Genomic DNA, 18,795 nt, shown 5'->3' on the forward strand with positions numbered 1-18,795 from the left:
ATGTGTGTGCAAAGCATTGTGAAAATATCTCAAATAATAAAGTTATTGTAGAGCTGTGAAATCGCTTCAATCATTTGTAATAACACTGTAAATAAAGGTGCGAAATGCGCAAAAGCAGTCAGCCAAACAACTGACATGGAAGGGAATAACGGTCCAGTGGAAACGAACCTCCATACACAATCTTCTCGAATTTCCACTTGATCACGAAAGCCGCCCAACACATGCTATGTATTAGTTAGCTGTTCAGTCGTCTTGACGACAGCAAAGTTAACTCAGATACATTCCTACACTCCAACAGGCCTCTGTATTCAGACGGCTGCTCCAGTTAACGGGGAAAGTGAATCACTCCCACCACAGGCCATGCATACACGGAATTCACAAGCATTCTAGAAAACCCATCACATATATTTTTTATCATTATACTTCCAATTAAATGTTAGGATTGTGGTCTCAATTGAAGGGCATTCGACAATGAGTGAAGTATCCGAAATACATGCTGCTGAAGGACGTGGCTCTGGAAATGGAAATATCTGTACCTTCCTTACAACTGGACATAGTCATCTCCTTCACACATATCGAAACAGAGACACATACATTATAAGCCTGATGCTCAAATGCGAACATATCATGCACCCCCCACTACAACTAAATATAATAGTACTTGACCAATAAATGATTCCAAACAATGCAAAACAATACTGACTGAAAATCAACGAAGGGTGGGCAAGTCTCTTAGGTTTTTCTTTCAAGTCTCAGAAAGAGAGACGTATTCAGTCAGATGTTTAAAAAAAAAACGATATCAACAACTACTGCAAGATACCGTCACAAACGGTCTTGGTTCTACAGCTGCACCCAAGTACCCATGTTAAAAGCTATACCCGCTTTACAAATCGAGGTATGACATTACCTCTGAATGAGGTGGTATCTTCCAGAAAAATAAAGTGACAGTGATCGTGGGAATGTGTATTATCAGACCAACACATAGCCCACTATGCAAACTCGCAATAAAATTAACGGATTTGGAAAGTTATTCACCTAAGGAACATGGTACGCAAGCAGTATTTGCGACTCCTGCACACTGTCCCGCTAGATAAATCTATAGTATTTGTAGTGCATTCTGTCTCGATAACGTATCAGAGGTTATGTGATATAACCATTGAGTTATAGGCGATGACTGATTGAGAAGGAACACAAACAGTAGTAATAGATGATGTGCTGATTGAGCTCGTAAAATAATGTACACTGGCTTTTTAAACCTCTAGTGTTACGCTATCCACCATAAATAACGTCCATGATTTCGAATCAGGTCTTTTTACTCAAGCACATACCTGCATCGAATCACACCCACAAGTGAATCATATTTCTGGCACTCTCATATCTCGCAACGAATGACCTTCCTCGAACCTGTCTGCTACAGTAAAATTACAACCTGGTTTTAACCAGTCCCTATGCATCCTGCAGCTGCCCCCGTTTCTACAGCTTTGTGCATGTGATCGTTCCATTTTAAGTCGGAACTGAGTGGAAGTCGGAGATAACATACCCACCACATTCTGCAACCTGTGTAGAAACAGGGCGACCTGAGTTAGTGCGACAGGAGCATGTTTTGACCATTCGATGGAAATGTCCGAGTTTTGGTGCATCCCCAGACTACATACAAGAACTACAGATCCGTGTGCATTCAAATCTATCACCCCCAACATGCTATCATCGTTATTCTCTACCCCCAAACAGACAAAAATTAAGAACTGTAGAAGTTCCAGTAACTTCAACCAGTATTATTTTGCGAGCAAGTCTGTAGGCCATGCTATGCGTTATTTGGACAGTTTACGAGTTGATTTCATATCCAGACATCAGTGTACTGAATTATTTAGGAGTGGTGGAACAGTTTTTGTATAGCACGATCTGTGACATCTGTATGCGCATCACACACTCGCACGCACGCACGCACACACACACACACACACACACACACACACACATCACGAGCGGTGGAACAGCATGATCTGTAACGACAGTCGGTGGCCGTGCGGTTCTGGCGCTGCAGACCGGAACCGCGGGACTGCTACGGTCGCAGGTTCGAATCCTGCCTCGGGCATGGGTGTGTGTGATGTCCTTAGGTTAGTTAGCTTTAAGTAGTTCTAAGTTCTAGGGGACTTATGACCTAAGATGTTGAGTCCCATAGTGCTCAGAGCCATTTGAACCATTTGTAACGTCAGTATGGGTGTCACACACACGTCATGCGCGGTGGAACAGCACGATCTATGACGTCAGTATCCGCATGTCAGGGGTGTCCCATTAGAACGGCGATAGAGAGAAAGCAGTCAACAGATGAGAGGGCTGATATTTGCTCTGGTGGTGGTGGTGGTAGTGCTGTGCACTAGGTCAGTTGGGCTCTGGACCTTGTGGTGAACACACTGGATGGCGGTAGTGGCTCAAATTGTTTAAATAAAGACTGGTGCATGATTTCGACAGTTGGCGATTAGCAATCATGTTTGCAGAGTCTTTTAGTGGTTCGCATGCCTTTGGCTGTGTGACGTGACCCCTTGTCAGAGAATGTGTTTTGTATCAGTTAAATAAATACACTCCATCCCTAAATAAATTGTTCCAAAGTAAATAAAGTACACTCTTTCCTCTCTCCACCAGCCCAGTGCAGGCTGAGTCCTTCTCCCACGAATCCCTAAGAGGAGGTGGCGATTGGGTGACTTAGGTTAGTGGGGGTAGCCCAAGTGACTTATTTTCCCGCGATTTTCTTGTGTTAGTAGAGATATCGATGGTGTGATGCATTATCGAGTTGGAAATTGAACCTCCCGCCGTTTTTCGGGGGAGGGGAGGGGTCTATTAGTGCATGTAGCCCAATTGACCTATCTTCCGCCAAAATTCAGTCTTCCAGCGGGGGTTGTGAAACTTGCATCATCAACTGACGTCACGGCCGCCATCTCGGATGATGTCATGCACTGTGCCCATTAGAACATGTTAGTCCACGTTAATGCACATTAGTACACGTTAGTACATGTTAGTACGCGTTAGTACACATTTGCTCGATAACATGGGTTGGTAAGCAGATGTGGCGCTCGGTTGAGGATCGTGGTGGAGACTTTAACTATATCTTTCCAAATGCAGGTGGGTGTGGCATTCGCGAAAATTCATTGCAAGTCCAGCAGTAGAGCTCTCTGGTGGTGTCAATATGTACTAGAGCTCGTGCTGAACACATTGTTTGTCATCATCTTGGATAACAGTACTTGCACCATCACCTGACATCATGGCCGTCATCTTGGATGACAGCACTCTCTGGTGGTGGCACTGTGTCCTAGGCCAGTTTCAGGCTGGACCTTGTGGCGAACACACTATTTCCCACCATCTTGAATTACGTCACAGATGAGAGCGCCCTCTGGTGGTAGTACTGTGTACTAAGTCAGCTGCAGTCCGGATCTTGTGGTGAAAACACTGAATGGCAGTGCTGCATGAAATTGTGTAAATAAAGACTGGTGTATGGAAAATAAGGACTAATGTCCAGCACTAGTCGAGTCCTTTGCCCACAAGTCCTTACAAGGAGGTAGCAGTCAGGTAACTGAAGTTAGTCGAAGTGCCCTTTCTTTCGCACCATTTTCTTACCTTAGTAGAGATACGCAAATTGACTTGGCGCCAGCTTATAGGAAGAATTGGCGGTCGGATGATTTGGGCTAGTGGAGGTAGCCCAAGTGACCTATCATCCCGCAGTTTTCTTAGGTTAGTAGAGACAATCATGGTGTGATGTATTATCCTCTTGGAATTTGAATATCCCGCCATTTTTCTGAGGGAAGGGTGCGTGGTATTTCCCTATCAAAATCCTCCATCTTGGGTAACGATACTTGCGCCATCAGCTGACGTCATTTCCGCCATATTGAATGACGTCACGCACTGTTCCCAAGTCTACATGCGTCATCTTGGATGACGTCATCGCCGCTATCTTGGATACATCTGTCAACAGTGGAAAGTGGCGTAACACTTCCTTTGCCCCAATACTGACATAATCTGTAAGCTAAAAGGACACAAAAACTGAATCTGCTTCTGTGGCTTTCATTGACATTTGAAATGCTCACTTAAGTAGTCCATCATCAATTACTACCAATCAGAACAACAGTTTGAGTCCCATTTTCTTAAGAACTGTGTAAAGTGCGTGCTGTGCAACATTTCCACGTTACAGCATGTGACCCACAAAGCAGTAGTTTAGCTGCACGCTGCATGCATTAAACTAAGTTAACTGTATTGTTGTATTCAGAGAAGTTGCGGGGTCATTATATGTTTCCCCTTTAATTGTATTTGCAATTCAAATGAGATGGTATAGCAATGAACTTGGCATGAGTAACATTATCTTTGTGTATTGTGCAAAATCATAACTTGAATAGTGAGCTAATATAAATTACTGACAAGTTCAGATAAAGGTTTTTATTATGAGCCCAAGTGTATTGTGTAACTCTGTTGAAATGTGTGTCACAAACTACTAACCCAAAACTGTATCATATGCAACAATCTAAGTTTGGTATCGTGGATTTCATATATGAAATTTAACATATTCCCTGTTGTTTTACAAACCATTGAAACTTCAGTAAATGATATTAAATAATGATTAATGTATGGTAAAGAAAGAAATATATTTGGAGATACATTACATCACAAAAATTACAATGAGATATTCACAGAATAGCGTTATGTTATTGGTTTAGATTGCCCCATGAAGCCGCCATGCCCTGCCCACTGCGAATGTCTGGGATCAACTTACCCAAATTTAAGTATAGGAGCTTGTAGTGCCTACTTCTTTACAAGTTTGTTACCGAGTATGTGGTAAATAAGACGTCCAAATTGTCCTGTTGCGTCTCAATATATACCTTTCCATAAGTGAAGAGCTAAGTCGTCTTCCTTAATCTTGTTATGATGTGTTCTTATCGCCTCAGTTAGGCTGTATAACTAATCCTAGGTACTAACATTTGTCTGTTCTTTGATATTTACGTACTTTTGTCCTTTTTGATGCTACAATCTTGCTGTTCATGAATATTCCTGTTTTCTCTAAGTATATTTGTAGTTTCGATTTCCTTTTGTTTGTATGTCTGTCAGTATCAGTATTGTATACTATGGTCACCCCAATTGAAGTTGCACAGTTTTAAACAGACTAGCATTGTATTTAGGAGGATGGACGCTCACATCAGTTTTGTTATTATCCATTTCCCAGTCAATTTGTATCCCCCTTTCTGTGTTAGATTTTGCCAATCTCTTCCTGTATTGTCTGATCATTTTTTCAAGATGCAGTTAAATAGTAACAAATAAAGTCTTTCACCTTCTGTCACAGAAATCTCAGATGGATTTGAAACGACACCCAAGAAATTTTTTTCTGATTTGTATTTGTCTGTGTATCTTACAAGAGCTCCTATTTTTTCTGATCCACGCCAAATTCCTCCAGGATTTTAAAAATATAGACCTATAAGATGTTTTCGAAATCTACAAGCATACACCAGGAATATATGCAGGAATCTCTGTGAACACAGCTGTTATCTTGAAAGGTAAGAATGTGTACACTGTCCGCATTATGAACATATGGACGAAAGGGCAACACTTGTTAAGTTATAATGGTGAAATAAACATCCTGGTTCATTGTATTAACTAAAGTGGGATTTATATGATCATTGCTGAGAATATCATCACTGCATTTGTCAGTTCTCGAGTACACGGAAGTGGATCGTTGTGGATTAATGCATTTAAACAATCTTCCTCAAATCCTTAAGGTCTTCCTATACCTGTAGAGTCACTAATGTCAAAACTCCTGACAACATTTTAGGCAGGGCAGCCACATCTATGAAGAGTCAGTTTGAGTATTAATAAACCTCTTCAGCTGTATTTAGTCTGTTGCTGTTGGACCACTGCCGATTTTGTGGCACTAAAAGCCACATCTTCAGGTGAACGTCTGTATAACAATAAATCCAGAAGGAATAATAACCTTGATATATACACTGTATGATAAATTATTTTAAGATTTTTTTAAAAAAAATTACAGCTGTTAGACTTCTACTTGAGAATATTAAAATGTTTGTGCTCATAACTAGAACATTAGCTTACAGCTTTGTGCCCAACATTCATTGTCCATCAAAGCAAGCAAATATAACTAAAAGGCAGTATGTCATAGAATAAAACAATGGGATCCAACATAGTGGCTAGGTCCTAACCAAATCATACAATAGTGATCCATTGGTAAGGTGAAAATAAACAAGAAACTATTGAGATCTTATTTTGGACCAGAATGAAAAACCTATAAGTGGTTGCCACTAAATGGAGGGATATTCTACCTGGACCAAACCCGTCAAGTAAGTGATTACTGACGAAAAAGCAGAACTTAAAAACCGCGCTTACCGCTTCTCTGGTCTATACGCAATCACAAACAGGGGACTCAGTTGTGTGCTGCATCATACTGATGGCAGGAATGTAAACAGCTTGCTTTTAGTGGTGTTTCTTTCTGATGGACACTGAATATTGGGTACAAAGCTCCAAGCTTTTCAGCTCTAATGTTTCAGTTAATTATGTGAATACTAACATTTTAATATCCTCATGTAAAAGTTTTTAACAGTTTTTAAATTTTTTTAAATCTTAAAATAATTTATCATACAGTGCATGTGTATATCTCAGGGTTGTTGTTCGTCCTGGATTAATTATTATACAAATGTTCACCTGGAGATTTGGCTTTCAGAGCCACTAAACTGGTAGTCATCCAATAATGAAAGACTAAATATAGCTGAAGCAGGTTACTTATACCCAAGGTAACGTCAAAACCACCATCCTTAAAACGACAAAACCATTTGATTTCAGTGCTGTATCCAGCAGCATTATCCCCATACATGGGGCAAATGCTTACTGTTGCCTCTGCTGCTGTCACTCCTCTATTGAACTAAACACAAGGATACGTCGGAAATGTTCAATTTCCCTACATGTCACTCCATTTTCTGGTGTCCGCAGCTCCACTCAGACGACAAAACGGCAATATGGAAAGTAGAAAAAAGGAAATCGATAAATAAATACATAGCAACCAGAATATCAACATTCTAATCAAAAGTGCTGCAAACTTATGCACCACCCTAATAACAAACGTCTTGGAACAAAGCTAAAGGAAGTAATTCTTTTAGTTAATACAGGATATAATGTTTCGCCAAGAACATTAATTAATTGAAACAAGTCCTGGTTCATGTTCAAAGTAACTTGAATGAATGAGCCCAAGTCATGGATGAAAAACACACCAAAATATCTCAGTATCATCTTCTGTTTCCCTACAACCTCTGCACAGTGTGAATTAAAAGCCTCATTATACTATCAGTACAACAGATAGGCATACCTTTTTGTATTATTTGAAAAGAGAGAAAATCAAGATTCGCTTGACAACATGATGTGTCAGCTACTGACCATGGTCTGTGTTGTTTGGCTCATGGAGTCCTGCAGCTAGCAAGTTGATGTTGAGTGACTTATAGGCTTATTCAGTGTTTTTTATTCAGTGATGTCTAAGTATGTAATTTGGACTACCTTCACGTACTGAATGTTTGTCCCACTGTACAAGTAACACTCCAAATTTGTCAGTAAACTGTACTTTCACTGCCAAGAGTATCTACCTTAAGGTTTCTGCACTATGTCACTCATAATATTAAGCTTACAAGGTACTTGCTCTCTTGGATTTCTATCACTCATTGTTGTGAGTAGGCCTAACACACAGTTGAGGGAAAAATCGTCTATTTAACTTGTGGTTATATGACTGATTTTAATTTTTTGACAACAAGTGAAAATCCAGTTCCTTTGCCTTTAATACTTTTTGTTGCCACATGTCAGGAAAGGGATTAGCACTCTAATTAATAAGTAATATTGGTGACACATTCTTATGTATAAGTTTTTAACATATTCACAAAACTGAAGAGAATTACAATAAACTGGTACAACCTGTGCTTCAAAAGGTTTTAAGTATGTCTCTCTCGTGTAATGAGGGTCACTTCATCACTACAGCTCCTATAATAAAAAGTAGCTTTATACTATTATGCATATGATTTTGGAAAAAGTTGCAACAGAAAGTAAAGATTTTCAGAACTTACACATGTTACAAATTACAGTGACTTCTAAAGAACCTCTATCAGTAGTAATATTATGGAATATATTAAGAGTGTTTTGAGATATTACACTGAATTGCTTTTTATAAAGTTGTTTCCCATTAGTAACTAATTATTTCCAAAACACAGTCGAAATTTAGTTGGTAGAATTCCTACATCTCTGTGTAAATTGTGTTCAACTGTATACATAACTTTTGCTGTAGAAAGATGTTAAGCCACAATATCAGTATTATCAACAGGCAAAAAATAGATTTGTTGTTATATTAGTTTTGTATATGTTGCTGAGAGCTAGATAAATATCAAATACAAATTGTTTTAATGTTTATACAATGGTGAGCATGTGAATACACAAGATAATCAAAGCATGTAGCATATGTGAATAATACTTGGTTGAGGAACCAGCTACATTGGTTCAGTAGGTTTCAGTAGATTTAGTAGATGTTATCCTGTGCTGCCACATTACAAGCACACACTAAGAAATGGTTGACAATTTATAATCATTTTAATGCTGTTTCATAGTTGACAGATTCAGGTAACAGTGCTGTTCACATAGATATGGAAAACAAAATGCGTCCTACAGCAACGCATTATCCCAAACATTCCAAACAAACTTTCACATCCTGCTCCCTTGTGCATCAGTGCACTACCCTACCTCCTCACCACAGTCAGATCCGTCAAAGAAATTTTTGTCAGCTCTTAACAATAAAGGGGTGAGTGAAATGAAATGCACTCTGTAACTATTATAAGGCACCTAACTCCAAACATGCACTACAGGCAAACTCCTTCACATTATTCGCTTGGAAACTGTTTGAAATGCACCTGCATTCTCTGGCAGTAGCAATTTTTGTCTGGTTGGAAAACAATGCTCGTTGACTAGGTGTGCTATTCAGCTCCAGTTCCTGTTAACTAGAAACTTGCTTACAACCACTGTTCTAATGCACTGTTATGTTGCTGTAAGTGGTACACCAATCCTTCCAGACGCATTGGACAGCCCACTTTCATACATCAACAAATCAAGCAGCTTGATCCACTGTATTGAGATAATCAAATGCCATAATTCCTTTTTCCTATTATGTCATAGCTTCAATTTGATCTATCTTACTGTGCTGATTCCATACAACACACTGGCACATACAGATCACTCCAATGTCAGACCCCTTGTCAGTGGGGGAGAATCACATCATCATAAGATACAAGTCCTACCACACATACAGCAGGCTGTGCCAATGCTGTCATTGGGGGCACAAATGTGCCGTGTCACTCCTCAGTTTGCCAATTAACAGGTGCAGGTAGTGACCTTATTATGTGCATTCTGTGTATATTTGATTTACTTGAAGATCCCTCATCATCAGGGTAGTGTGGTACTATAGGCTATGGCGCAGCTGCCTGACATTCTGTCTGACAGGATTTGCCCACCAGTGGAACAGCATGATCTACAGCATTCCAGAGTGAACAGTGTCGTAATTAGCTAACAATTTTCATCAAAATATTAGGTCCATAAAATATGTACATTTCCATTTAGTCCATATTAACACAGTTACCCACATTACAAATTTTCAGATACTAGGTGGTTATAATTAAAGCACAATTACCCACAAGGTGAAGTTTGGCTGTAATTATAATATTCAGAACCTCATATATATTCTGACAAGTTGTTGCAGAACTGACTTACATAGAAAAAATAAGTACCAGTTTTGGCCACCAGGTGGTAATCTGGCTGCCTGAATCCATAAAGACATTCAGAAATCTATCCATTTATAATGGAGCTGAAATGGGAGGTGGGCTGAAAATATCAAACAACTGAGAAAGCCATATTGTTGATTTACTGGTAACCTTCACTTACACAGTTTGTTCAGTAAGAGCGCTTGAGATATTGACAAGATGCTGTACAGCGCCAGATTTTCACCTGGTGACCAAAATTGAAAATAATGTTTATCAATGTAAATTGGCTCCACGTTAATAGATTGACATATCGAGCAAGATTTGCTGGTATATGACGATTACAGCCCACACTGCACCTCCAAGGGTAGCTGTCACCCATGGTGCTTGACTGTCACCATGGGTGACAGTAGTATTTTCCATTTTGCCAATATATGGACTTTCATGGCATATCCTTAGGAAATTGCCTACAAATTATTTTCAAAAATACAAAATTCTACTGAATTAAATGTTAATACATTCATGGAAAACATAAAAACAGATGATATTTATGGATATTCAGAAATTAACTGTTACATTCAAATTTGGATAGGTAATCCTTTAATGAAAGTCCTTTATACTGAGTTTTGTTTTGTTTTCATCTTCCATTTTCTGTTACTGCTTTCCACAAGCACACCTGAAACAATATTTTATACTTTAAATATTCAGTTACAGTAACTGATTTTTGGCAGTAATCATATGCACTTCTAGAGATAGAAAGATCTGCACTCTCTAATGGCAGTACTTTATGCATTGGAAAGCTACATATTACAAACTGTGCAATCTTGGATTTCTACAAAATCAACATTTTTCAGTGGCAATATTTCCTGAACAACAAATTTTTTGTAATATATTTGAAGTGACATCTTCATTCATGAAAATTAGTAATTTAAAATAAGTCATACTTTCCTGCAATACTTAATATTTTTAGTGCAGATAGTTATACAAATTCAATTATTGGGTATTCTTTAAATAACTGAGTTTTTATATAGTAATTAACTAAATTCTAATTCTACTTTAAAAAGTAAGAATCAGTAAAATATGGTGTGCCAAATGTATATACATTTTTAAGTTTCATCTGCTGTTGTAAACATATTAGCTTAGGAAACGAGAAACAACATTATTAGTGTTAGAGATGATATCAGGCCAAGTGGATTTGTTACACCTTGTTAAGGGTTAAAGTTCCTACATAAAATAAAGTAAAGATATTAAGTTAACGAGTTTAGCGTCTCACAAATATTTCATTTGTGTTTTGGTAGTGGCTGTATTTGTAAAATATTTTCTTTGATAGTTGGTCACTCTTTTTCAGTTCAAGAGAGTCTCTCCTGCACACCATATGTATGCTCTGTATACTACGTCATATCAGTGCTAGCATTTGCTGGCTTTGGTGATATTATTGGACGAAATCTGCCTGAACTTACCTTTTGTCTTGTTCTGATCATATGCTCAGTGTTTGCTACTGGTATTTATATCGGAAAGATGCACATGCTAGTAGAAGTCAGAGACACAATGCATACAGCATATGAAAGTGAAATAAGTATCCTAAAGGTGAGTGTGTAGAGTGTTATGTCCAGTGTTTAAAATGTTTTTGTTGAGAATATTGTGATACATAACAACTGCTCCCCTCAGTCTACTGTTTTAATAATACTTCTTAAATATAATGGTCTGTGCAATTTGAATTGTAATTTTGAATGATATTTTAATGAACATACATTTATTTGTGACTGTGGTGCCTTTGGATGTTTCTCAAATACCAATTCCACTTGTTACTGCATTAAAATTTAGAATTGTTACACCACACTTCTTTAAAATAGATTGTGGAATTCCAGTTTAATAAACAGCTGATATATTGTTTCACAATTTATACCCTATCTCAGTTCATATACCAAACTGGAATTAATCACAAAGATCATTTTAATATCTTTCATTAACTAACTCACTTGCTCATATATGTATGATTTTGAACTTGGAGCATCTCAAAGACAAGGAAATGATCCAGTGTATGGTTATTTCTGTATCAAAACAAATATTTGCTTTCACAAAGTCACTGTGATGGCCATTCCATGTTGGCACCATGTGTTATTCTTTGATAGGGCTTACCACACAACAAAGTAAAATAACAATGCCACACAACATCTGTAGCTTAACATTCAGCATTTTAATTTATAACTTTCATTTGTAAGTATCATTAGTTGATAAGGAGATGTAGAGATATATAGACCTCCTCTGAAATGTTATGCAACAGCACTTGCTCCACTTGTGATGTAAATTTTTTTATCATTTACAAATACTTATCTGCTGGTAATAAGCTCTTTTGATACATTTTGTTATCTACATTTACCTATAACATAATAAAAAATAGTAAAGGTGCTTTTGGTAACAAACCCCTCACATTCCTGTAAATACTGAAACACTAGAAAATTAAGTTCAACTATATTATGATGAGAGTAATATGCTTTCCATTTGCACTTTGTGTTACTAGACCTATCTTTTACTGTGCAAACCACTGAATCACAACCTGCAATTAGATGTTGCAGTACCTACACCTAACATGAAGAGTCGGAAGTCTCCTTTTGAAGTTCGAAATAGTAGTTCAGCAGTGTTTAATTCCTTCACTAAGATCCTGCTGATGTTGATCAGGTCTCAAATAGTCTCTAATAATATTTTCACACAGGGGACCAGTAGAGACCTAAGTGGAGCATTCTAGTCACAGTCTCTTTCCAAAATAGAGATGAATGCAGAACTTATGCAGTGCTCTGAGTTTGCTTCTCTGTTAATTAAGTAACTGCATCACATAACAGTTCCTATAATTATCAATGTCCTGCAGCTGAACCAAAACAGCACATTTCGCAGTATTCCCCTGTATTGATTAAATATGCCCCCTCAGCCTTAATTAAACCAAATCTAGGAACAACCATAAATGGGTCCCAAGGTTGGGCTGTATACGTAACTGATGTCAAACTAATTCTGAAGCTAGGCTAACAAAGACAAGGCAGAAGTAGACGTAGATTAAGAGCAGACTGACTGTAATGGCATGAATGTTGGCCTTACCCCATGGTGATAAGGAAGTTACAGTAATTTATAAATTCTGTAGGTTACAAAGTTCACATTTTTCTGGCTATCGAGACTACTATCGAGATTTGTTGGTACATTATCTGGTATTAGCAGCAGCTAATAATGTATGCAGTACTAATTTGTGTAACACAATATGAATCCTGGGTTTATGAGCAACGGATCTATCTTGTGTGTTACCATTTGTTTATTGAAAATTCAGTAATCTTTAATGAGATACTCCTCCTCATTAATGTTGGTGTCCATGGTTTCAGATAATACAGGCGATCAAAAGTAAATCATCAGATTCGGGAAATTTGTAGTGGTTCAGCTATAACTAGCGCAGAAAATTTCTATCATGTGAAATCTGTAATTATCAAGGTGTTTTACAGCAATTAACTTTGGGCTAATGTTAATGTCTTACTGAATAGAGGAATATGAGCTCTTTCTTTTGAAAGATGTTTTCCTTTTAAATCTTCCCATTAAACATGAAAATTACATAATGTATGCTTAATGTAGGAACTTCTGCAGAATAATTTTGGAAAGAAAATCAGAGAAAATTTTGTATAGATCTTAATATTTGATGCAACAGAGTCCTAAAAGTAGAATGGTGGAATCCAACCTGCATCATCATACACATAGCATTATTTTGTAATAACAAACATTTATGCCCATCTTTTGTGTTTGTTTATCAGAAAGTCAGATAAAATATGTGTGATGCTAAATTCATTTGACTTTTAACATGAACTTTGTTAAACAGAACTGAGTGTGCTTATGAAATAATCTCCAAAACATTTATGTCTCATAACTAATGAAAGAGCCTTTGGCTACCCTTTCATTTCATGATGGTTTCTGTTGTTGTCCTTAAGTCAATCTTGGCGAAATTCAATCCTGAACTTGAACTTTCATAAAATTTCCTTTATTTTGTCAATTTATACTATTTCTGCCAAAAACTTTTTGATGCTTATCATATTCTGTTTACTTAATCTTTCTAACCTCTTAAAACCTAGGTTAATTTTGTTCTGCAAACATTTGAACGAATCTTAAAAATCAACTTTTTAGTTTATAATGGAATGACATTGTACCACTTTCTCCTTTTTCCTTAGCTGCACATGCTCCTTCTTTTAAATAAACTTTCCTGCCCTTCTTATAAGAGATTATGACCCTCTATACACTTTTCTCAAATATATCTACCAATTCACTAACATGGGTGTGAGTTCTCCTTTCTTGGAGAAATCTCCTACTGTGGTACACATATTTGGCATACCACTCTGTCTGAAAGCAATACCACTTTCTCTAACCCATCTTTACTTTTAGTTTATTTGAGACTGTGTTACTCCTAACCTATAAATAGAAAAGTTTAGCCACTTGGTTGTATGTCTTTCGTCTCATCCTAGTTCTCTATCCATCCATTCATAACATTGTAGGTATGAAACATTGTCACTGAGTCCCTCATTATTAAGTTATGTTAGCATGTCAAACGTTATTTTAGCAGTCATCTAAAGAAATCATAAATGTTATTTTAACAGTTACATTAGCATATCATAAGATATTTTAGGGAATCTGGCCTTTTTCCCTACTTCAACGTGATGTTTCTAATGTGAAAAAAATTATTTGAAGCAAATCGACATTAAACTTGACATACTTTACAGGCATTCACTCAACTGGTTCGTCAACTAAAAAATAAGATAAGAAATTTCTACTTGCAAAAGACAATTCTTTTGGTGAATGCATAATGTTGACTATTACCAGTCAGTGCAAGCATGATCTAAAATAATGACATTTGGAAACATGAAATAGAATGTCCAGAGAAGCCCCATTTAGTCAAAAAGTAAATAAAATAAATGCATAGGCTCTGTGTTGTCCTTGGAACTCACACTATTATCACTATTTGGCACTTGATTACTGTAAATACTTGGGTGCTAACACTTATACAGTTGTAGATCCACTGAAACTAATATACACTGACCAGCACAAAAATGCAACATGTGATAAATTATGTCCAATTATCCATAAAGTCATAGTGATACACTTTTCCTGTCTCTTCAGAAGAGATATGTCACTGCTACATACAGGCATTGCCATATGAGGAAACAGTGAAGTGGCAGTTGTTTATTGAACTAGCCTTATGCGTTTTTTCCCACCAAAGCTAAAAAATGCATCACTGAAAGCTGGGCAGTAATGAAATTCCACTTTGTAGCATGTACTATTGGACTTTGTATTTTTCCTATTTCAATCACATGTGCTTTTTAGGATATATCTGTGATTACTGTAATCCGTTTTTTCAAGAAAATGTGCCATTAAATACTGAAAACTCTACAAAAGCTGTTGCTTTCGTGGAAAATGGTCGTAGAATGCATTTCGTAACAAAACGTTGAGAACTAAATCTCCCACGACTCCCAGAGCCATAATAAGGTATAAAAGAACTGTATTAATGGTATAATGTTAATGTTATCTTAGGCCCGCCCCCGGTAGCTGAATGGTCAGCGTGACAGACTGTCAATCCTAAGGGCCCAGGTTCGATTCCCGGCTGGGTCAGAGATTTTCTCCGCTCAGGGGCTGGGTGTTGTGTTGTCCTAATCATCATCATTTCATCCCCATCGACGAGCAGGTCGCCGAAGTGGCGTCAAATCGAAAGACCTGCAGCAGGCGAACGGTCTACCCGATGGGAGGCCCTAGCCACACGACATTTCATTTCAATGTTATCTTAAAAAACCAACAGTGTTTATCTTCCATTCTTTAGATGCCTTGAACTTTGCTGTTTATTTTGTGTATGTATCGTTGTTCGCCATTAGTTGTAAGCTGTTAAACGTTACAATAAACTCTGCACAAACAGGCTTATTTTCGTGTTTCATTTACTGCTCCTAATCACATAGAATATACGAGGAAACCCATTTTAAACCCGATGAGGGCAACATCAGGAACAGATGACCTCTTCTTTCAACTCCAAGTTCGCTGCAACCATCTTATCATCTTCCTTGAAACATGCAATCGACTCCACCAAGTCTGAGGGGTCAATGTTGGTGGGGGAACCATCCAAAGAAGACTGGAAGAATCCAGTCATCAGTCCAGAAAACATGTTACATGCCTAGAATTCACCAGAGAACATAACATAGCTCGAATTCATTTTGCAAGGAGATATTGCAATTGGAGAGTACAGAATTGGACTGAATGCTATTCACTGATTTTTTTGTAAGAAACTGAAGTGTTGAGTTTTTCATGCTGGTCAGTGTATATTAATGATTTTCCATTGTTTAATAATAAGGTCAAGGGCAATAATTTGACTTTTTTCCACATGTGCAAAACTTAACAAATCTTTTACCATTGGTACTTTTATCTTCTGCATATGGTAGCGCTTGTGTGGTGGAGAGTGCAGAGAATAAATGTAAAACTTACATGTGATTTGGAAAATTTCTTGACCAGCTCTGCAGCCTATATGTATCTTGGTGAGTGGATTGTGTGATAAATTGAAGTCAGTTATTGAACAAATTTATGGAACTATATTTTCTGCTTATTGTAAACAGAAATTTTGTATAATACTAAACTGATAAGCCGAAATGTTAGAGCTGCCTGCTTGATAGTGTGTTAAACTAACTGTAGAACTCAATGCAGCAGTGACTCTAATGGCATTGGTTTGACAATCATGGTAGCATTTGGGAGGTATGTTGCATCAGATGTTATACATGTTATGATGCATATCTCTTGTATTTATTTACAAAAACTGTGTTAATTAACGTTGCTTTTCCCTGCTGAAGTTCATACATATGACTCAGCTCTCTTTGTTTGTTGTCCAGTACTCAAAAGTAGTAGATAAGAACACATTAATATAATTGCATAAACATTGCTTCTAAACTAATACTTTTTTCAGTGATGTTCCTGAGCCCATGAGATAATATGTTATACTAAACAACATTTAAACAGCTTCCATGCTTTTTGTATGTTCTCAGTGCCTAGTTCAAATAAAATGTGTAGTGCAAATTACAGCTCTAGGGTTCTTCAATAATTCAGGCTGAGTATTATGTTTTTTGAATTTATAGATCTAGCTTTATTCATTGTTCCATGTGATACTTCACTAATATTTTTCAGGTGTTAGAAATAAATATCAAAAACATCGCCTTTACAGATCTATTCTGCATCTATATACACTTAACATGTCCAGAGATAGTCAGTGATACCAGACTGAGCATTAAAACCAGGCTGATGACTACATAAGACTAACTAAACCAAGACTGATGAAACTGATGTGAGATGAATATATATACAAAGTGTGTATTTCCCCCAGAACATTCTAGTACATTGAGATGTTTGTATTTTCCCACCTCCGCATTGCAAATGCTTTGAGTGAACTGCCCGGTCAATGTACTGCTGTTTTCATTACAATTCTACCAAAATTGAGAGTTGTTTAGTTCTCGGGGTTTTGTAAAATTCCTGGATTCATGTCTCGTCGCTGTGCAGCCTATGAAAAGGATTGCGGATGACTCCCAAATAAATTCCAAAGTACAGTGCAGTTTTAATACCAATATATTTACAGGACTCTGGTGTCCGAGCCTGGTGAACTGTACCGGTTACATCACATGTACACAAAGTAGACATCAAACGACACAGAGTTCACAACAATCAACAAACGAGTGAGCGTACAATACATTTGCTTGCAACCCTGGCCAAAAACGAGTGCCCCAAGGCGCCTGCGTGACCTCTATTTATACTTTTGTTAACAAATACCTACAATGAAAATTACTATGTTATGTAAAATCACAATTAAAAGTTAAACCGAATATGAGCTACACATTGCTGAACAAGGTGAACCTATTTTCAACTTAGTTACGAGTTAATATAACATTTTCTGACTAATTATGTTACAGGTAACAATTACATATCAAATTTGTTTGTAACAAATCAACTAGTGCCTGAATTTTAGTGCTACCATATATCGGAGATTCAATTAACATGCTTTATTTATATGTTCTATTTAATTTGCTGTAGTAATTTTATAATGATAGGCTTACTGGTACATCCTGACCATGTGCTACATTTCTTTAGATTACTTACAGTATTAATTTCACATTTATATTGTTTTTTTCACATAAGAACAATGTTAATCAGCAAAGTATCGTTTTCGAATTATATGTATACCTAAATAGTGGTTATTTTTGTATGTAATTTGGAAACAGGTTAATTGGACAATTAGGACTGGTGTTTATCTTTAATGCTCTCCGAGGGGTTCTGATAGGTAGCAATGGGATACAGTAATATTTCAATACCCCCCGAAGAGTTTTGCCTAGCCTGATAGACGAAACTCTTCTCACAGAAATATTAGTGTGATTGATGTGATACAGTACTAGTTGGACAAAATAACACAAACTGCATGTATATTAAAAGGTACAAAATTGGATCATGAAACTTTACACACAGATAAATTTTCCAAATAGCTACACACGTATACATCAAGAAAACAAGAATTGGAAATATGAGATTACAAAGAAATTTCCAAACTTTTACAAAATCAATATTTACTTCAAATTTTCTGAATGAATGTTTTTCCGAAACTATCACTTCTAGAGCGTCCTTGTTTTTGTCACTTCTAGAGCGTCCATTAATTTTCCCTCCTTCAAACACTCAAACACAAGTAAGTTAACAAATTACAAATTTGATTGGATTGATTACATTGCATTTTTAAAGTGTCCATATGACATGTTCTAGAATAATAGTATCATATAAAAGATAGAAGAATGAAATTTATCCTAACAGTTTGCAATACCACAAAATATTTTACAAATCTTATCAAACACGAATACTCAAAATTATATTTGTATATTTATATTGTGACAGTATAGAAACTGTTCATTTATATCCAATCCAGGTTGTTGTCACAAGTATCTAAATATACTATGTATAGTCAATATTTCTTGGCTTTGTACATCAAATGCAATAACATTTC

The sequence above is a fragment of the Schistocerca americana genome, chromosome 4 (genome assembly GCF_021461395.2).
Source record: "Schistocerca americana isolate TAMUIC-IGC-003095 chromosome 4, iqSchAmer2.1, whole genome shotgun sequence".
Taxonomy (NCBI): domain Eukaryota; kingdom Metazoa; phylum Arthropoda; class Insecta; order Orthoptera; family Acrididae; genus Schistocerca; species Schistocerca americana.